The sequence below is a fragment of the Rhinolophus sinicus genome, chromosome 14 (genome assembly GCF_057876585.1).
Source record: "Rhinolophus sinicus isolate RSI-liver-muscle chromosome 14, RSI-T2T, whole genome shotgun sequence".
In the NCBI taxonomy this organism is placed as follows: Eukaryota; Metazoa; Chordata; class Mammalia; order Chiroptera; family Rhinolophidae; genus Rhinolophus; species Rhinolophus sinicus.
Genome location: NC_142514.1, coordinates 66,027,051 through 66,049,705, shown reverse-complemented (window position 1 = coordinate 66,049,705; position 22,655 = coordinate 66,027,051). Strand labels below are relative to the sequence as shown.

The 22,655-nt window shown below is 39.4% G+C and overlaps 1 long non-coding RNA gene across 2 annotated transcripts; it reads right to left on the bottom strand.

Moving 5' to 3' along the window:
- Positions 1-13,953: 13,953 nt before the first annotated feature.
- On the bottom strand, positions 13,954-21,597 carry LOC109458286 (uncharacterized). Of its 2 annotated transcripts, none has more exons than XR_016018656.1 (3): positions 18,990-21,597; positions 18,413-18,495; positions 13,954-15,315 (listed from the first exon to the last, which is right to left on the bottom strand). It is a non-coding gene; the product is annotated as an uncharacterized LOC109458286 (long non-coding RNA). The 2 variants fall into 2 exon arrangements; XR_002139201.3 differs by having other exon boundaries at positions 21,436-21,597.
- Positions 21,598-22,655: the final 1,058 nt, after the last annotated feature.

Genomic DNA, 22,655 nt, shown 5'->3' with positions numbered 1-22,655 from the left:
TTAGTCTTTATAATTAAGGTTGTTATAGTTAGCAAATTAAAATCTAGTTAACATCTAGTTAAATTTAAATTTCAGATCGGCAACAAATATTTTTCAGTATAAGTATGTCTCATACTAGGTTTGGGATATACTTATAAAAATTTATTGTTTATCTAAAATTTATGTTTAAAAGAGTGTCCTATCCTGTATTTTATCTGGCAACCTTATTTATAATAATCCTAAGAAGTAGGAATTATTATCGACACTTTATAATTGAGGAAATTAAGACTCTGAGACATTAAGAAATTTGCCCAATTTCTGGTCAAGATGTTGGAAGAGATAAATGCTGTGCTTGCCTACTCTCATGACCACATCAAAATTAAAACTAATCTGCAGAACAACTATTACTGAGAATCACTTGAAGTCTACCTGAACTGAAGCCCTACATCTGAGGACATACAGAAGAAGCCACCTTGAAACAAAAAAGAGGGGGTAGAGACATGGAATGGGCTGGTCCCACACCCATATATAACCATTATTGGGAGGGATAAATATCGGGAGGGATAGCTTGGCTGCAGAGGTTCCCGTCCCCACCCCCCCAGAGGGGTGAGAGTTTCCAGCCCCCCACCAGGCTTCTAGCCCATGGTTCCAGTGCTGGCCAGAGAAGTCCCCATAATTCGTGGTTATGAAAGCCAGCCGGAATTGTGGCTGAGTGAGATAAGGGTGGCTAGAGTCCCAGGTTCTCCTCTTAAAGGGCTAAGTTCTTGCTCATGAACTTACTCGCTGACAGACTCACTTGCTCTGAACTCCAGTGCTGGGGCAGCAGCTCGAAAGGCTCCAGGGACATATGAGGAAGAATTGAATTATCTGACTTTAGAGGGACAGCTTTCTCCCAAACAAAAGTGCTGACAGAATCCATTGTTTCTTTGTTGAGCCCTCTCTGCTCCCAGCTTACAGAAGCAGGTGACCGCCTTATCTTTACAATTTGTCTCCATCAACCTGGCTAACACTGTTCATCCATCCTGCCCTGGTGATTCCCTGAGTCCCCAACCCACCCTACTTCTGGACACATCCAAACAACTTTCACTGACTTTTCCATACAAATGGCCTGTTTTCGCTTATATTGCAGACTTTGCTAAAATCTCTCAAAGGTTCACAAACCCCATATAAGCAACATCTGTCTTCAGCTTGTCCTGTACCTTGGCTGAGCAGCTCCAAGCGTGGCACTAGCGTCAGCCAGCCTCGTTTTGCAGCTTGGCTGTTCAAGTTACCTCTGACTCAGTCTAGGGGGCAGCCCTCTGAGGACTGCTTTGTGGCTCATGTCACAGGGCCCCGGGCAGTGCACAGGCTATGGCTGAACTTGGCCTGTGATGGGACTCCTCCCAGGAGGCGCCCAGGCTGTCACACTGGGTGGCCAGCTTTGGATAGAGCTAGAGCATCTTCTGGTTACCTTCAAGGATGAAACACCCAAAGGGAAGACTGGAAAGGCACCAGAGCCCCGCTAAAGTGAGTCCTGTTCCATAGAGTCAACTCCTGCACAGCAGATTCTCCACTATAGTCATGGCCAGTCCTCATAACCAATCAAACTGAGAATCAGTCCTTCCCATTGATGTGCAAACAGCAAGCAAGGCTCAACTACAACAGGATGGCACACATAACCCACACAAGGGACACACCTGGAGCACCTGGTTCAGGTGACCAGGGAGACTGCACCACTGTCCCTACAGGACAACTACTACATAAGGCCGCTCTACTAAGATTGCATAGTAAGTAAGGTAGGGCATTAGCCCTCCCTAATACATAGAAATAAACACAGGGAGGCAGTCAAAATGAGGAGACAAAAGAAACAAGTCCCAAATAAAAAAACAACAAAGCTCCAGAAAAAGAACAAAGCAAAATAAAGACAAGCAATCTAAAAGATTCAGAGTTCAAAACATTGGTTATAAAGATGCTCAATGATCTCAGGGAGAACATCAACAAAGAGATAGGGCACATAAAAATGGAGACAGAAAACAAAACCAAAAACAGCAAAACCATAAGAATACAATAACTGAAATGAAGAATACATTAGAGGGAATCAATAGTAGATTAGATGAAGCAGAAGTTCAAATCAGCAATTTAGGAGATAAGATAGCAGAAAACACTCAATCAGAACAGCAAAATGAATTTTTAAAATGATAATTTCAGAGACTTTTGGGACAACATCAAGCATACCAACATTTGCACCATAGGAATACCAGGGAAAAAAAGAGACCAAGGAATTGAAAACTTATTTGAAGAAATAATGATGGAAAATTTCCTTAACCTTGTGAAAGAAATAGACATACAGGCCCAGGAAGCTCAGGGAGTCCCAAACAAGATGAACCCAAATAGGCCCACACCAAGATAAATCATAATTAAAATGCCAAAGGTTAAAGACAAAGAAAGACTCTTAGAAGCAGCAAGAGAAAAGCAGTTAGTTACCTACAACAGAGCTCCTATAAGACTGTCAGCTGATTTCGCAACGGAAACTTTGCAGGCCAGGGGGATTGACAGGAAATCTTCAAAGTGATGAAAAGTAAGGACCTACAATCAAGGTTACTCTACCCAGCAAAGCTATCATTTAGAATCAAAGGGCAGATAAGAGCTTCCCAGACAAGAAAAAGTTCAAGGACTTCATCACCACCAAACCAGTATTAAAAGGAATGTTAGAAGGACTTAAGACAGAAAAAAAAAATATATAATATGAATAATAAAATAGAATAACTACATATGTATCAATAATTACTTCAAATATAAATGGATTAAATGCTCCAATTGAAAGATAGTGTGGCTGAATAGATTAAAAAAATACAAGATCCCTACATATTCTGCCTACAAGAGACTCACTTCAAATAGAAACACACACAGACATAAAATAGAGGAATGGAAAAAAAATATTTAATAAAAAAATAAATAAATAAAAGCTGGGATAGCAGTTTTTATACCAGACAAAATAGACTTTAAAATAAAGGCAATAACAAGAGACTAAGAAGGACCCAGTAATACCATTTTCTGAGTATTTATTCATAGAAACCTAAAATGCTACTTCAAGGGAATGTGCCCATCCATATGTTCACTGCAGTATTATTTAAAGTGGCCAAGATGTTCATTGATGGATGAATGGATAAAGAGGAGGTGATACGTATACAATGGAATATTGCTTGACCATGGAAGGAAATGGGTTCTTGCCATCTGTGGCAACATGGATGGACCTGGAAGGTACTGTGCTGAGTGGAATATGTCAAACAGAGAAAGACAGATGCAATGTGACTTTGCTTATATATCAATCTAAAGGACAAAATCAATAAACAAATAAAGCAGAAACAAACTCATAGATACAGAGAACATTTTCATGGCTGCCAAATGGGAGGTGGGTTGAAGGGGTGGGTAAAAAAGGGGAAGGGAATAAGTACAAATTGGTTGTTACAAAGTAGTCATGAGGATGTAAGGTATAGCATAAGGATTTATTGGAGTGATAGATGGGAGTGGGCCTGGCAGGAAGGGAGAAAAAGGTGAAGGGATTAAGACATACAAATTGGTAGTTACAAAAGAGTCATAGGGATGCAAAGTAAAGCATAGGTAATACAATCAATAATATAGTAATAACTATATACAATGTCAGGTGGGTACTAGGCTGGTCAGGGGGATCACTTCTTAAATTATATAAATATCTAACCACTGTACTGTACACCTGAAATTAATATAAAGTAATATTGAAAAATTTAAAAGGGCAAAAAGTGAAGGAGAATCAGAAGTCCAAATTTCCAGGTATAAAACAAGTAAGTCATGGGGATATAATTACAGCATAGGGAATATAGGCAGTAATATTGTGATCATGTGGTACAGTGTCAGATGGTTACTGGATTCATCATGATGATCACTTCTTGATGTATATAAATGTTGAATAACTACAGTGTACACCTGAAAATAATATAATATTGTATGTTAGCTATATTTTAATAAAAATCTTAAAAAAAAAAGAAAAATAAATTTGCCCAAGTTAGTGAATAATGGCAGGGTTGAGATAATAATCTGGTTCTGTTTGATCCTAAATCCTATATTATCAGCAACTATCCCATACAGTCTCCTCATCCTAGCTAATAAATAGTCAGTTTTCATTTAATTAAATAAGTTGCCTTAACTTTAATTTTAAACAATAAATATTTAGTAATGATCTACTTGGTTGTAAATTCTATGTTAGGTCTGGAGAGAAGAAAGGATGCACCACCAAGATAATTTAACAACCAGGGCCTGCTCTCCCAGGAAAATATAATGTAGTGGAGAAGATAAATGAGAGAGGGAGAGAGAGAGAAATAGAGAGAGAAAGAGAAAATGCTGATTTTTTTTTTTACTAGTCAATTTCAAGTTTTTCAACAGGAACATTGGTGTTACAGATTCTGCTTTGCAATCTGGAGGTGTAGAGAGTCTTGGTGGAGGGGTGGGGGCGTGGTGAATGAGGAAATTTGATGACCACCTTTAGTGTCTCCAAAGACAAAGATTCCTCCTTGTTAGAGATCAGCATCTGCCTCTTTGTGGTGTCCCCAACTCCTTGAGTCCATGGTTCCAGGTTGCACAGTAATTTGCAGGGTTTGGCAGTGGTTCAGCTCTCACACCACTTACCTTCCTGATGACCAGGGTGACCTTGGCTAATCTGTCCAATGAGGAGGCTACCCTTTCCCTCCCTCAGCACTTTATTTGAAACTTCCCTATTGCTGCCAGCTTGTGTGAAGATAATCAAGAAAGATTAAAAAGAAGGCAAATACAAGAAAACAAGTATTAGAAGCGCAAAGAAATTAGAGTCATTGTAAAATGGTATTTGCATACTTCCTTTGTGTCAAGCATTGTGTCAGAGGTTATTGAAATATTATTCCTAAAGATCTCAGGAAAACAGTAAGGTAGGAATTATTATTTCTATCTTACAGATGAGAACACTGAGGCTCAAAGATGGTAAGGCACATACTAAAGTTCGTATAGCTAGTCTGAAGGTCTACCCCCTCTGAACTTCTGCTTTTTGTATTGCACCAAGTTCCCTCCTTAAAACAAAGAGAATTGAAACTCTTCCCACCAGACAGGCAAGGAAATTCACCACTAAACAGCAGGCAGAAAGAGATGAGGCTTAGGGCCTTAGCAAAAAGAAGCAAGGCTGAATCTAATACCATTCTCTCTTATCTCTTAATTGAAGCTGTGGGTACATATGCCCGTTTTTGAAGCTAACATCAAAAATAGAAATCAACACTGTACAAATGCATTTCTAATAGTATAACTTACAGAATGTTTCCTTTTTCTATATCATTTTACAAAATAGAAAAGATTTGGGACGAGAAACCTGGAAATGGACATACAAAAAAAAAGCTTATATTTTGATAGTAAGGACCTTTTTAAAGTTGAAGTTCTGTTTTTGATAAGAAAAAGCTTTTAAGAATGCTTTTTATATAGCATTGTATATCTGTATTTATTGTCAACTTCTTCCTTCATTTTGCTTCTCCTGTGCTACAATGCTAAGTTTCCCTTCATATTTTCCCAGTGGTTAACATTCTGCTTCTGAAAATTATCCATTAAAATTTTATCAATTTCTGTATTTTGGTGAGACAGTATGAGGAAATGCCATTGTGAAATTAGATTTTTCTTTGACATCAGGCGCCCAGTCAGCAATCCAATCCCATGTGTTTCTATTGAGACATTAGAGTCTGATATAATTTTGGGCAGAAAACATTTTAAAAATGAAACAATTGAATTTTCTAGATGGTCTTGGGGACCACTTAGCTTAAGAGAATACACTTCCAAATCAAAAGCCTTTCAATCATTTTAAATATTATTTGGATGATATTTGCTCTGTGTGTAGTAGCAGTTTGAATTTGTATTGAATGTTTGACCGGCTCATGCACACATAGATGATGTATGAAATTATTATTTCATATTTTTCTAGTGTTTGCATTGCAAGTGACATCTGGCTGACAGGAACTTGGAGAAATGGGATACGAAGTGAATGCTGCAGTTACCACAAGCATCATATTTATCAAAAGGTTTAAGGTTGGTCTGTCTTTGTTTAACATATGAGACTTGGAGCAGTGACTGGAAAACACTGTTTTGTGTTGCGTGCATTTTTAAACTGAGTTGTTTAGTAAAAGAGTAGTCAAAGAATAAACATTAATTGTATTATTTGTTCTGCTTATGAAACTAAATATTGTACATCCTAATTTTGAGAAAACACACTTAAATTAGAGTTGATATAATTTCCATACATTTTGCCTATATTCAGAGAATTTACAGATTTCATGTTAGAAAAGCATGCGTGTTGAACACTAGTCATCATTATTCAGAAAAGGCAATGTGGGGGAAAAACTGCATGTTTAGTTTTATTTTCTAATTTGTGAATGTGCAAAAGTAAGACATGTGAAAAACATGTAGTATAGTGTTTGCGAGCTTTGACTTTGTTGAAATACATACATATAGATATACATATTCTGCTATTATCCCTTTTCATGGAGGCCATAGTACAAATTATTAATTCAGTCATGAGAAATATGACTCATTTAACAAATATTTATGAGCCCTTTGAACAGTGGGCTCGCCAGGTACTGGAGATAAGCAGAGGAATCAGACAATCCCTCCACTTAATAAACTCAGTCAGATAACAGCTAAGGTCACTATGAAAAAAATTACTTACAATGTGGGGTTACAGATACCATGAAAAACTGTACAGAATCATTGACAAAGTAGGGGAAAATGGTGACAGTGGTCCATCTACTAAGAACAGGTTGGGAAACAGAAAAGATACGGAGGCCATTGTAAAAACCTTTCAGTATATAATGTAGACATGATCATTTTTTGAAACGTGAAAATTTCAGGAAAATAGAAAGTTGGCAAAAATTATCTTTATTCTAATCATCCAAAAACAAATACTTCCAACCTGCTTCTAACATCTCCTTCCAGTGCTTTTTTCAATAACATTTTTTTTTTAGTTTAGAAAGCCCTGTGAAAGTACTGCAAATATACTGCGTATATTTAAAAAAAGAATTAATATTTTGCTTTAAAAAAATACAAGGTTCTTGTTGAATGCATTTTCATGTTCATTTAAACTCTTCCTACGTATAGTTATTAATGACTGAATAATAGTCCAAAAGACATTTAATGCCATAAATTAGCCATTCTGCTATTAGGATAATTGGTTTATTTTTAATCTCCTCAACCAACAAGTTGATGACTCTAAGAAAAAGGAATTTGGGAGAAAAAGAGATAAATCTCCAGTGATGGGCTTCTTAGTACCAGACGAAGACACAAAAATGGTATGTATTGTTTATTCAGCATCTGTTACTGTGCTCTGTACTTGTACTATTTTGTTTGTTGCCACAGGAGTCCTGATCAAGTGTGGTAAAGTGGAAATTGAGTGTGCATTAACCAGGAACTAAGTTCAAATTTAATTTCCAGCTCTGTCCAGCTGTGTGATTTCCAGAAAATTAGTTAATGTCTCTGACCTTCAGCTTCCTCATTCATGAATTGGGGCAATATTATCATTCTTTCATTTAACAATAGCTTATTACACTCATTTTATGTATAAGGTATTGTGCTAAACATTGGAGACATGAGTAGTACCTGTCTTCTATCTTTGAGAGCTTACAGCCTAGTGGCAGAGTCAAGTCATGGAAAGGGACTTGACAGGTTCAGAAGAGCACAGATGGGAAAGGAATTCATTCTTCCTGGTAGAGTAACATTTGGTCTGGAGTCTAAGTAATGAATAGGTTTCAATTTGCTGTTCTTTGACAAAAGTGTTCATCGGCTAATCAAGCAATTGTATGCCCACCCAGTTGCTCCCATCCCTAAAAGGCCTTACCAGCTAGTTTCAGCTCTAATACCCAGAAGAATGTGGCTTCTGTTTTATACACTAGCGCACTAACTTATTTAAGAAGTGATTGTGTTGGTTCAGAGGTGATTGGTGTCTGCTAGAGTCCTTCTTTCTAAGACATGTGTCTAACCTTGTAAACAAAGGGCCTTGTTGGCCCATCAAGGGCCACCTTTCGATACAGTATTTTTAAAGCCTCATTAATCAGAATAAAACTGTCACTAAAATATATGTGTTCTACAAAAAGATAATGGTATTAAGCAATGTACAGACATACTCTGTAATCAGATTTGGACCTGCATATATTAAGTCCCTCCTTGCTAAGAATTCCCAAATCTAAAATTAAAGTTGGAATACTCAGACTCAATGGCATGTTTCAAATATTCATATTTCAGCAATTTAAAATGCTTCAGACACATTAAAGTTGTCATTTGAACCAAAAGGGTAATTTAGCAAATTTTTCTTCCTTTCCCTCCTAAAATTTTACCCAAAAGTGTATACTTTATGAAGATTCACCAAATATGGAAAAGGAAATATCTTTTCAGATTTCACCAATGAATTCCAAATTTAAAATAAAAGACTCTATGACTGCGTCTTCTGTTATAAAGCAATGGTGAATCAGTTAGCTATTGCCATAAAGCTATCGCATAACAATCCACTCCACAGTTCAGTGGTTTAAAACAATCACTTATTTAGCTTTTGAGGGTTGAGTTAACTGAGATCTGGCTGGTCTGGACTGATCATGGCTAGTAGTGGCTCTATTCCCTGTGTTAGTTATACTCTTCTCTAGACCTGTGGGTTAGTTTAGGCATTGTCCTTCTCACCGCAATGGCAGAGTCACAAAAGAATGAATCCAATCACTTTTCAAATCTCTGCTTGCATCACATCTGCTAACATCCTACTGGCCAAAGCAAGTCACTTAGCCAAGTTCAGAGTCAAGGCTTAGGAGAGCACTGAAAAGTCACAAGTCAAACAACATATACATAGGGATGGGTGAAGAATTAGGGCCATTAATGCAGTCTATCCCAAGTGACCATACTGTTCTTCTGCAAAGAAGAATGGAGTGTAAATTCATTAGGTTTTTATTTTTTAATTATCATTTATTTAAAGCCTTCTATATTCCAGGCATGGACTTATTGTCTCATTATCTTTTTGCAGTCTTACAAAATGCATTTCAACATCCCTGTTACACAGCTGAAGAAACTTGGAGATGCTGAAATCTCCAAGCTTAAGCTTTCATGGCTAGTCAGTGGCAGAGTCGAGAGTTAAATCCTGTCTGTGGACTCTGGGCTTTGTCCTCTGTTCTTTCTATGATGAATACTGCCTCTATGTAACCTTTCAATTGTACAATTGAAGAACAGGAAGGAATTTTAGAACTCATCTAATCTCTTTATTTTTTAGATGGAAGAACTGAGCCTCAGAGAGATAATTTTCCATATTTTTATCTTACTAATAGAAAATCCAGGGGCTAGAATTTGAGTCTCTTTGATGCCTCATTTTCTCTGTTATATCATTGTATACATGTGTTTTTTCATTGTACACAGATTTCTTGAATGTCTGCTATTTGCCAGGCACTATGTTGACTCAATCCTCTGCAGCTAAAAGCATATGCTAATTATAGAAATAAAGAGAATAGGTCCTTTGAGTACCTACTATGTGACACAATGGACAGCCATGTTTTCCTAAAATTTACCAAAACTTAAAATTCTGAACTCCTCGTATCTATTTCACCCAAAGTATAAGACGGATTTTCTTTTTGGCCTGACCCTTCCACGTTGCATAGAGGCCAGGTTGTTTGGGGAGCCTGCAGAGGGCGTCCAGGCAGCCCAGGACTCACTGATGAGGTGGAAGGTGAGCATCCAGCTCAATTGGCAGCTGTGTAGCAACATTGAAGTCCAACAGCTGCCAGGCCCCAACTTAACCAGAGCTGACCTTAAGATGAATTCTGCAAACCACTCAAATAGATCTCTCCTTCTGGAAAGTTTTCAGAGTAAAACAAAAGGAGAAAACAGTAAAATGCTTCCAATTTGCAGTCTCTCCCTCTGAGATCTGTTGCATGTAGTCCCCATGTTCTCCCCAGTATGAAGTCATTCCTAATGGGTCCGGCAAGCCTAAGACTATTGGAGAACAGATATATGGCTCAGAGTTTCCTGCATGGGATCAGAACTGACCTCCCATGTTGCTGGGTCCATTGTGTTAACTGTGGGAGGACTAAGAGAGTGTGGAGTCAAGTTAGAGGCAAACCTGTCCAGGTATGGGAGGTATTCAGGCAAGTTATGAGACATTTCTCTCTCAAAAAAGAAAGTGCCACTTACACCTAGGCTAAGGCCTGGAACATGGTAGGTGCTCAAGAAGTATTTGATGAATGAATGATGATTGAATGAACGATGATGTCCCTAATGTTATTGCTTGTCTAGTGGTATTTCACTTGATTTGGGAGAAAGTCTGTTTGCTCAGGGCCCTGCTATCACAGTGAGGATAACGGGTTAGGTTCTGTATTCAGTCATTCAACCAGTATGTATGATTGGTTACTGTGTTCCAGGTATTGAGGATATGACAGTTAGCAGCAAAACCATATGTAATTGCTGTTCTTGTGGCTCTTAGTCTAATGAGATAAGTCAGACATGAGTTTTGAATCCTGACTCTGCTACTTAGTAGCTCTTTCTAGACAGGTTATTTACATCTTTGTGCCTCAGTTTCCTCATAAGGTAAAACGGTATAATAATACCTAATTAAATTAGTACATGTAAAGTACTTGGAATATTGTCTGACATTTGAAAACTGCTACATAAATGTTTGCGTCTATCTCATATCTTGCTGTGAAAATTCAGGAAAAAACTGGCATATATTAAGAACTTCATAAGTGGTAGATATTATTATTACCCATTGTGGGTAGTTTTAAACATTGCAGCAATACTAAACTTGATGTGGACGAGGTGGGAAGTGCGAGAGAGTGGGTTGGAGGGAGAGTAAAGCTCGGTCTCACAAAACTAAAAATCTGATCTATATTCTGACTCTCAGGCAGATACTTTGAGGAACACACACGCACACACACACACAGGCGCACACACACACACACACACACACACCCTTTACAGCACTTTTAAAGGCATATTTAGAAGGAGGGATACAGATTCACCCTCACCTTATTGCCACAGTTACTCTAGTTGGCCCTGCTAGAATGAATATGAAGGGAATTTCCCAAAGACCAGGAGAAAATGCCATGCCATCTAGGGCATCTCTGTGGGGGGTGGGAGAGCAGCTCCTTTCTCCTGTTGAGGGATTCTTCCTTATCCTCAGAGCCTGTCAGCATCTGTACAATGATCTATTTCTTTCACACTTATGCTTCTTTCCAATATCAAGTGTTTCTTACTCTGTATTGCCCTGTTCCTTTGGATCCAGTGAAACCATTAGAGATCTGCCATTAATCATTCTTAATTTTATTCCCTTCTTCCTTTCCCACTGGACTTCTACTAGGGCCTCTCCTACTGTACATAATCACTCCAACCTGTTATTTTTCTTTCTCTGTGGGTTTCTCCCTCCATTTGAATAGCTCACTTATAAACAGCATCATTGAGACTCAAGATAAGTAGATGGAAAAGTGCCTCTGTATTTGAGGCTTCCCATCTGGACAAATCCTCATCCTCCACTGAAGCATGTCTAGGACTTAAGTTTCTACAGCCCTCTTCAGCAGCAGAGGAAGGTCTGCCCCCTCCTCTTCCTTCCCATTGCACACCAGCGCATGTGGCACCCGCGGAAGCACAGGCAGGCTTCCAAACAGCCCCCAGTCAGACCCTCATCCAACATACACCTGTGTTGGCAAACCAGGAGCGTGGTCATGATGGGAGGAGCAGCAGAAGAGACAATAAGAACATCAGAACTTGTACCACATGAAAGAATGACTTGGTAACAGTAAGCACAAATAAGAAAAAAATATAAGTGAGATTTCAGAGTTGCTCTCTATTTTCACAGGAAACAGGGGTGGAGGGTGGCACACCGAGTGGTGGGGAGGAGGGAAGGAGTGACTTTATATGGCAGTAAGAGAGGGTTTTTTTAAACACAAGAAAGAACCACTTGACAGTGGAGGTGTATAGTCCCAGAAAAAAAGCAATGAAGTAAATTCCTGAAAGCTATACTATAAAACAAAAGGTAATCATTTATTTTGAATGGTTTAGAAGGAGACTTTCCTGGAGATGAAGTTGGCAGTGGGGAGGAGTTGGACTAGACAAATACATATAATCTTAGAATTGGAAGGGGCGTGAGGGTTCACACCATCTGTTTCAGAGAAGAGGCACGGATGACATTTGCCCAGAGTTACAAGGAAGAGTTAGTGTTTGATGCTCTAGGCTTTCTAACTCCAAGAACAGTGCTCTTTTCGGAGCCCTGGTTTAATTTAGAGATTGTGTCCCACTTTGATTTTTTTTTTCTTTTTAGAAGGAGGAGAAGAAAGAGGAAGGCAAAATGATGGGTGGTTGGTTTACCACGATGGATCCTGGCAAATCCAGGATGTGTAAAGGATAAGCCTCCCTTCCTGGGGAGCAGGGATGGTTAACAGTAACAGGTAACCATTAACCCTGAAGCTGAATACTAAACCACTGCCTGTGAAGACATGCAGTTGTTTCTTCATTTTGTTGTTTAAAGGACTAGGTTCTATAGGCAGAGACAGAACTGTGCTGAATAGCGACACTTACCATTTGCTTCTCCAAACACATTCTGTGGGAGGGTGTGGGATTTCACAGCAGTGAGAGCAAAACTATTCACAGCAGTACCATATGCTCCCCACCATCAGGAGCGGCGGTACTGGTCACTGAACTTGGCAGGCGAATCAACTGAATGGAAATTCTGAAGACCACAGTAGGAGTTTTCTCTTTGTGGGTTTTGGATGGTAAAATCTTCAATCTGTTCCACAGGCAGAAATCAGAGTGAAAAATAATTCTACGCAAATAGAGTGTGTGTGTGTGTGTGTGTGTGTGTGTGTGTGTGTGTGTGAAAGAGCATGAGTGTGTGTTCCTTCTAGGAAAGGTAAGCGGAAACAAAGGCTCAGCGTTTAACTTGTACGCCTGACAGAGGTAGAAGGTCAAACAGTGAGTGCAAGGGGGGGAAAGACTGAGAAACTAAAGGATGGAGAAGGATTATTTTTAGTATAAATTCCATGTTTTCAGGTGTTTTTTTTTCCTCTAAGAAAAAAAGTAAGATTGAGAAGAATTTCCCAAATGCCAAGACCATTTAATAGCAGAATTACAACTGACGATAAATGCAGCACTTTTTAAAGCTTGTCCTTTCTCTGTTATTAACTTTGTTCTTTCAGTTGTGCCAGAGAAAGCACAAGAGATAGAAATTGGCAGAAATATGGGCCTGAAGAACAGAAATTCAACTCAAATGAAACTACCGTGAAAACCTTTATTAAAAAAAAATAAAGACTTTTGTTTAATAGCACAACTTCCATCATCAAGAAAAGGTTTATTTGAATGAAAAGTAAAATTTAGGACAGTCTATCATCTAATCATTACTAATTCTGTGCATGTATGGGCTATTTTCTATTTCCAAAGTGGTTTGCAATCATTAGTTAATCCACTCAGCATGCTTAGTCTAAATTGTGTTATATGCTTATAATAGATAAGGATGGTTGTGGGTGAGAGGCAGCATGACACAGCAGGCTGAGGAGTGGACTGGTAACTGGAGGCTGGGACATTCTCATCTTAACCGCATGGTCAGTCTAGTAGGAGCCAGGCCCATACCAGAGGATTTCAAAACAAGGACTCAAAACTTGTTTAAACAATAAATGCATACATTACATAAAATATCTTTTTCCAATAATTGTTGGAAGGCCTGGAGTTTTAATTTTCCATTAAGTCCCTTAGGCATCACGAGGGCCCAGTATCCGTTTCCCGTAGGTAAATATATATTAAAGGGCCAGTCTCTATAAATATCTCCATGGAGGGGCAGCACAGTGATTATAAGGGTACATGTGGATATTAACCAACGTCTTTTCAGCATGAGGAAACAGTCTGGAGGCTTGAATGCATTGGAACAAATCAGTGGTATAATTTTCCTTCCTTTTCTTTCCTTTTTTTTTTGGCCATCAATAATACAAATCTACATTGTTATCTGAGGTTTGCCAACTTCAGTTTTTCTCTTGATAAGAAGAATGCTTTAAGCAAGATGTTCCTTTTAAGTTTTCTAATGTCCTTTTTTTTTCAAAGATGAACCAATGTTTGTGCCCAACAGAGCTTGTCCACATCATGCCTGGATTACAACCACAGAGCTTTCTTTTATTTTCATCTGTTTGCTCCTGCCCTATCCAAACACATTAATATGTGGTTTATATAATGTATTCCATATGTTTAATTAGCCATTACATGAAATGTAGGAAGGTGTGGCTTTTTTAATGCATTCTCCATTTTCTCCCAGTTTCCTGACTTTTAACTCACATTTTCTGGTGGTTGTTTTTGTTTTGTTTGTTTGTTTTTCATTCTTTTCACAGTAAAGAGTTTGTCCAAACTCAATTTATCTAACTGCTTCAAGTTTTAGATTTTCTTTAGCTAACAAAATTTAGTTTGGTCTATTGACAGATTAAATTAATTCTGCCCCACTTTATACAATGTATATAATGTAGCCATTGCTCAATAAATTAATCTGCATAATAAAATATTACTTAAATAAACTTGTATTAAGGAGTTCCCTTTTATAAAGTTTCCAGATTTTTAAATTGTATTGAAATGTCCACAATTTTCTAACTTCTTTCAAAATTATTTACTTGGTAATATTTTGATTTCTTGAATGATGTCCAATGTGTCTTAATTGTGTCTTGATGAAAACAAAACAAAACAAAACAAAACAAAAAAAGAATAGCACTTCATTTGGAGACAATTCAGAAATTCTTTACTTGCACTAATAGATTACCAGTAACAACGGCCCCCAGAATGCCCCCACAGAGCACATGGCTAGCCCTGGGGTGATTCACTATGGCGTCACTGGGAGAGATTATGAAGCCCAGAGCTGTGATGATGGTGCCAGTTCATGCCTTTTCAGTGAGAAAGCATTCAGGTTCCACGGAGTGTTAATCTGGCCACAAAATGGGAGACTGGCTAAGTCTGCCTGGAATGTCTGGCTGCTGGTTGGCAGACGCAGTCCTTTCTTCACCTTGGATCTGCTGGGCTAAGGATGCTTTCATAGTAATTTTCCAATGTCTTCCTTGATCAGTAGACTGCAGCATTTTATCATTTTGCAGATTTTGTTTTCTTCATGGGTTATTACTTCCACTGAACTGCACTTAACATCTATTAGCTTAGGTCTCCAGAAGATCAAAGTCTCTCTGTATCTGATTATTCTGCTCTTTGCAATTTGTGTCTCCCCCTCATTCTACCCCCCTCCCCACCAATCCAAGAGCCTTTGCACGTTTACGGATTTGGTTTCAGTGTTTTCCTCTAAATCGTTTATATACATAGAAGCGTCATAAAGAGGACATCGTGTCTCTAGAAAGAGATTAAGAGAGAAAAAAGTGAAGACAGCAATAGTAATTTTTGTATTGTTTCTATCTCAGTATGACTCTTTTAAAACTCATGTTTAAATATTTTTCTTTTTGAAACAGGATGGGTGAGGGAGGGAAGGATGGAGGAGGGGAGGGAGGGAGGAAGAAATGCTAATGTCATAGGAGCTAAATTCCCGTTGGGGAGTGTTCTCCTTTCTAAATGGTTCACTCTGCTCCTCTCCTTTTCTTCCAAAGCCCTGTCCTGTCGCCCCACATTTTAGTTAAAAAACATTTGCATTGTCTTTTTTTGGAACCTGTCTACAGGGCCAACATTCCATTCATTTTATGGTTTACTGTTAACCTTAATGACTAGGTTCTAATGGAAGATTTTATTTCCTTTCTGAACCTCTAGTAAATAATAATATTCCTCTAAATTTGGTCTCACAGCTGTGATGTACCAGAGATCCTCTATCAAATGTTGACCCCCGCTCAACAATAGACCAAAGCTGGCCCGATCAAGGCATTCACACTAGCCCTAGAAGAAATATTTTTAGAAGCTACATAAGAGGCCCAGTACACATATATCAGCAGACATAAAGTGGGTGCTTGTGAGTTGAGACAGGTATTAAAAACTCAAACTACATCTGACAACTGAAAGAAATTAACTCTAAGGAGATTTGAATTTGAAGAGATTATTGAAATAAACACCAGGAGTTTGTTTTTTCCTTTTTTTTTTTTGCAAGGATATTTTCTTGTCAGAAATGCTCAACACTATTCTGCATGATGAATAAAATAAGTCAGAGCAAGAGGGAGAAGAAAGAGAGAAAGTGTGAGCAAGAACATGGCGTTTCCAAATTGACTGTGTGTACAGATCACGTGAGGACCTTGTTAAAATGAAGATTCTGATCCAGTAGGTCCAAGGTGAGACCTGCGAGTTTAAAATGCTCCCAAGTAATTCAGAGACTGCTGATCTGAGGACCATACTTTAGCAAAGAGTTAGAGTATTTCTCGGTGTTCCATAGTCTGACACTGCAGAAGTCATCCTCATTCTTCCTAGCACAAAGGACCGTCTCCTTGTGAGACACTAGATTCTGAGAAGAGACGTGAGGGGCCGCAGAGCAATGGTTCCCAGACTTTCCTGCACCTTATAATACCCTGGGAGCTTAAAAAAAGCCCAATGCTCAGGCCACACCCCATATCAATTAAATCAGAATCTCTAGGACTGGTACACAGGATTCAGTATTTTAAAAAATTCTCCAGGTGATTCCAATGTGCAGCCAAGTTTGAGAACTAATGACTTAAAAAATATTAACTTGAATAATAATAACAGCCAACATGTGGTGACTACTTCTATACAAGTACCAGGCAACGTAATCAATATATACATTTTTTTTTCCATTGAATCATCAAATAATTCCCTTTTACAGAACAGGGGACCGAGGCAGAGATTATGTAACTTGGCCCCAGACAAACAGCTGGTAGAGCTGGTGTTAGGAGACAAAAAAAGCAATGTCATCGGGGAGTAAGCGTATGATGGAGGAGTAGAGAACTTGCTAGTTGATTACACTTGTGTGTGAACATAAGGCTTTCTTTTCTTCGTATTTTTTACTTTTGACCAATCGTTGGTGGAGCCATGTTTAAAATGTAATCCTCGACTCTTGCTGCACCCCGACCTCAAAGACCCAAGTCAGCCTTCCTGAATCATGCGTTGCCTTTTCTCACCGGGCATGCTTGAGGCCCTAGACTTCTGAGCTCAGGCTTAATCGCCTTCAATTGCTGGCTCTTGGGGCCAACTTGACTCCAGGCAGGCTTTGCTTGGTTTCATTTCAGATTCCTTTGTCCGCTCTTGCTCCTAACTGGGCAGCAGGGGGAGCTACAACTACCAGGAAAAAGCGCCTGCAAAACTGCCCCCAAAATAGATAGAACTTTTGTGTTTCTTCCTAAAGGAAAAATTTCCTAGCAGCTCTTCACCCTAAAGCTAAAGCCTACTGTCCCAAACCCCAGAGGCCAAGAGAATAGCCACCTGGGAGTGCCGAGAGCAGAAAAATCAGAGGGCTTTCATGGGGCTCATGAGGCAAGTGAGGAGGATAGTGTGCGTACAATAGTCAGTATATTCAAGATGGCTGATCAGTCCAGAAAGGAGCCATAAATAGGCTATTGCATCTTCCAGAATGATGTTCCTCATTCAGAAAGAACTCAGCAACTATAATGAAATGTGTAAAATATAAACATGAGCTTTCTTTTTAAACTCTGACCAATAAGTTGAATAGAAATTTTTGTATCAGTCCTTAGTTTTCTTAATTTTAAATAGATATATATCAGGGCAAATATATGTTCATTTAACTCAGGTTGTACATGTACTAGAGAACATAGGGTTGGATGAGGAGTCAGGAATCCTCAAGACAACAGTATCATGTCCTAAGACTTTGAGGGAATCTTGAAAAATCCTAGAGAGAAAATTATCCTGAAGTTCATACATAACAGGCTGCAATTTACGCTGATGCATAAATTCACAAAGGCTGCTTCCTAAGCCTGAGAGACTTTTCAAAATTGCTGTGGTTCAGACTCTTCGATGGTGACGTTCTCAGAGAGGATCAGAGCATGTTACTGTGACCACACTGGGATGTCTAATTAGGACTAGAAACTAAGTACACCAACTCATTCCATAAGAAACCCCTGTTCTCCCAACTACTCTGAACTGTGCCCCCACTTCATCCTTTCTTCTCAACCCTGTTATAGGAAATCACAAAGGGGAAAGGGATGAATATCCAATGCCATATTCCATTCACCAGGAGGATATCTTTAGAATTCCTGTTGTACCCTTGCTTCTGGAGTGCTTATGTGTCATCTCTGGGGAGAACTGAAGGATGATGGAATCAGAACCTTTTGGGTTGAACAAATTTTGGTAATCATGTTGCTAGGGACCTTGAATGTGTGTCCACGAGTGATGCAGTTCTTGAACAATTAGTGTGTATACTTCATCAAGGGCACCATGGTATCTCTGTGATGGATTTTCAGAGTGTGAGCTATGTGGTTTTGAGTCACTGGAGCAGAGTGATGTGAAAATATATTTGGTGCTTATTAACTCAAATTTCACTTACCATATTGTTCATAAATGTGTCTTAATTGTCTGTGAGCTTGCTTCTCTTCTCCTGGATACATTCAATCTAGTAAAGGACCTGGGCTATTGCATTGTAAGCAGACAGATTAGTAGTGGCACAAATGCATGCAAAAATACACAGACAAGGCTTTGCTCTGTAGTCAGAGCCTCCCTGGTAATTCTCCTGTGTCCTTGCAATTGAGTTGCTGGTCCACTTTCACCAGCTAAGGAGTCTGTTTCTTCTCACTGAGCTCTGTCTGAGAGCTCCTGCATTACTCTATCATGTATGAGTTACATGATCCAGCCCTGCCCCACAGAATCTACCTGGGATCCCGAGCCAGACTGGGACATCTGAAAACACACACAATCCCCTCTCCAAGAAAACATTTAATTTGAGAAAAGGGGAAGTGACAATCTTACTGAGGAAGCCGACTTTTTAAAACAGGTTTTTTGTTTTTTTGTTTTTTCCCCCCTTTTCAGTCTCAATGACTATGTAGGATTACATAATGGTGAAGGCTCAAAGAAAAGGTGATCTGTAGTTTGACAGACTTACCAGCCACCACACAGTGCAAGCTTACCAGTTTGTGAGATCAGAGGTCAAGGAGAGGCATTGTGTGTGGGTGGTCAGATTTGAGATCTGTCACTCCTCTCTAGGAATAGAAATTGCAATTCTGCATGTTTTGTTTCCAGGTTTAAAAAAAAAAAAAAAAATGGTGGGCAGTTTTTCCCTAACGTCCTAATAGGCTACCCGAGGCATATAAGCATGAACAATAAACCTTGTTAAATGATCATCTGAAAAGGAAAATAAAATTGAGGCCTTATTCAAACTTAATGGAGAAAATATTTGCACAATCCTTGTCTTCTTGTTAGAAGCAGAGGAAGGCTGTCTCCAATGAAGTGGTAGAGGATCAAGGCACATTGGAGGGTGAACCAATGTGGGAATCCGGAGCACGTTCACCTGTACTGACCCTTTACTTCTGTGTCCCCAAATGCCAGGTCAGTAACTCCTTCAAGGGCATCACACAAATAAGCAATTGAATATTTCTGCCCTGGGCTTTGACGCTCCCTATCACACCCCACAATGAACAAGTCTGAAGGGTCAGAGATAAGCTAGGCTTCTTCAGGAATTGTCTCCCACTTTCCTACATACATCTTTCTCTCTCTTTCCCTTCTCTGCTTGTGCTTTTTATTCATTGCTAGGTCTACGTGCTAAATAAAGAACTCAGATTTCTCTATAATTCACCTTCTGGGGTGGGCCAGATTTTCACAAATTTGGACCAAAGAAATTACTCAAAAGCTCCCACCAAATTTGAAGCAATCTGCCAAGTGCAAGCTGCCTTTCTAAAGCCTCAGCTCCAGCCTGACCTTCAGTGCTTTTCTTCCTGAGAAATGGTTCACTCTCCTGCTTTTGATGGTGCTCTGTTTAGCAGGTGTGACAGATGCTGTTGATTCGCTCACTCAACACCTATTCCCACCCCCCTTCTTTCTTGCCCCCTTTCACTGTGGAAGCAGTAAAAGCTCCGCAGTGCTTTCCCACTCACTTCCCCAGCTTCCCTGGGATCTGCGCGGAGGGTTGGGGTGGATTTGCAGTTCTGTTGATGGGAGTCCAAGGCAGTTATGGCACTGTTTCTGGGAAAGTGGTTTTCTTCCTGACAAATGGGAGAAATGAACCTGGCACTAACCTTTCCTACTTTTTCTTACTGAATGAACATATGATGCTTGAAGCTACAACTACTATCCAGTAATAAGCAAATGCTAAGGATATCAGAGTATAAATATATTATAGAAGAAACTTGGGTTCTTGATGACTTGGTGAGTTACCATAGCCCCATGCGTCTTGTATGGATGTCATAGATTGCCTATCTGCCAACTTTGTATGTTGTCAGTATATATAGATAGATACAGATATAGATATAGATATAGATGATATAGATATACACATAGATATGGATATAGATGCCAGAAATATAAAGTATTCTGTTACTTACAGATTACTATGTCCCTAAGTAGAATAAATAACATAAAAACCAAACCCAAATTAGCCCCACACCCCATCCCTCCAAAAAGCTCTATCCTATTGAGTTCTAAGCCCTGTGTTAAGGGAAGTCTTTACATGATCAGTCATGTTGCCATATTTTTATTTTTGCCATTTTACAGATAGGACAACTGAAGGCTAGGGATCTAACACATCCTTACCAAGGTCACAGAGTAAGCTGCTAAAAGCTGGGGAATAGAGCCAAGAGCTCTGTAATCCCAGGTGAGGCCTCCTCTGCTGTCTCTCCTCCTTAACTGGGAAAATGTCGAAGGATTTATCAAAAACAGCCTGAAGCTAGAGTAGGTACTTTAATACCCAAAGCACTTAATTACTAATACAGTTTAAGGTACATTAACCTAATTGGAAACTTTTATGCATATGGCATAGGTGTTTTTTTTTTTGCCCCCTGAAAAAATTAATAGTATTTTTTCAAACTTTTCTACTAGTCAACCTCATCTTTATGTGCTATTATTGGTTTGCAAAGTTAGAAAGGATATCACAGCCAAGAGCTGAATTAACGTTATTTTCTCCTATAAAAGAAGAACAAATAAAATTAAATCTAATCAAATGAGAGGAAAAAGAAAGATAAAATTGTACCTGGTAATTGCAGGTCTTACGTACTAAGCACACTGGGAAGCTGACAGGAGTCTGTCATCAGAAGGCAGGGGTCATCCCTGGCTCCCGTTCCCTTTCACATCCCACGTGCAATCAGCCTGCCATGTGTTGTGGCCAATCATTCCTTGCCGTTCCCCCCACCTCCTCTTCACAACTCCCTTAGGCCAGGCCCTTGACGTTCTCCTCGGGATTACTGTGAGGACCATCTACTCAGTCTCTTGTCTGCTTCCAATCTGTTCCCTTGCTACAATTGGAGAGCCTTATAAAATGCAAATCAGATCTGTCAGTCCCTGGTTTTAAACCCTTCAGTGGTTCCCCATGGCCCTCAGGATAAGTCCAAACTCCTTGCTATGACTTTAAATGCCCTTCATTACCTGTTTTATGCCTAGTCCTCCAGTCTTACACTTGATGCTTCAGCTGTATCAAACTGCTTGCATTTCCCCAGTCCGGCTATGCGTTTCCTCCCTTCTGAGTCTTTGTGAAAACTGATCACTGCTGTGAACTTCCCCTTCTGGCTCTTCCTCTTCCTTCTTCCCACCAATTCCCAAGCTAACTCCTAATCATCTTCCACCGCCCAAACATCACTTCCTCTGGAATCCTCCCCTGACCACCTCCTTACCAGACTGGGGTAAGGGCCTCGCCAATGTGTTCCCATAGCAACCCAGAATAAAACACATTGAGATCATGCTGGAATTGTTTGCTCACATGTCCGTCTTCCCTCTAAGATTAGGGGATATATTTTGTTCACCTTTGCATCACCTGCACCTAGCACAGTGATGCTTACAAAATACTCAGTAAAGAGAATTGTTGAAAGAATGAAAGAATAGCAAACTAACCTTGTATCAAGGGCTTGCAAAAGACTAACAGGCAGTTGGGCAGGAAGGGCGACTAATGTTCATGAAGTCACAGAGAGCTTGCTCACTTAGTAAGGGAAGCAGAGGGTCTGGCATCCTGACACACTGGGTTGCAGGTTGTTCTCAATTAACAAAATTCAAATGGGTAAAACTGACAGATCTAGAGGCTGACCCACACTGTCTGAGAAGCAATGAATGGGGGAGATTCTTGCAGATGTTTACGAGCCTCATGGAGGTTGAATGTGGGGAAGGGAGATTTTAGAATTCTAATTATACTTATGAAGTGTCGGGCCCCTCTCTCTCTCTCTCTTTACATCTTCCTAACCTCTCCATTACTTCTTTCTGTTAATGCCATTATCCTAATATTTTTAGTAACAAAACCAGAGGTACATCCAGAATCTATTTCTCTTTCATAAGCCAGATAACTTCGTAAATTGCCCCCACACAAATAACCTGTAGAAGCTGAAGCTGACATTTCACACTAGAACATTATATATGAAGAAACACGAAATGGGGAACTGATGACATTTCTCTGCACTCTCTCCTAATGTACCTTGTTACCTCTAAGTAGCAAAGTAGTTCGCACAGTCTGTACTGATGTTAGCCTTCAGCCCGCACTAGCTTACCCACAAATAGATGCCCTGTGTAGAAATACACACGTCTTAGAACCTTCAAGGTCAATGGCTTTTATTCATTACATAAATATAACAGCAGATTAGACTACCCTTGTTTTTTTCTAC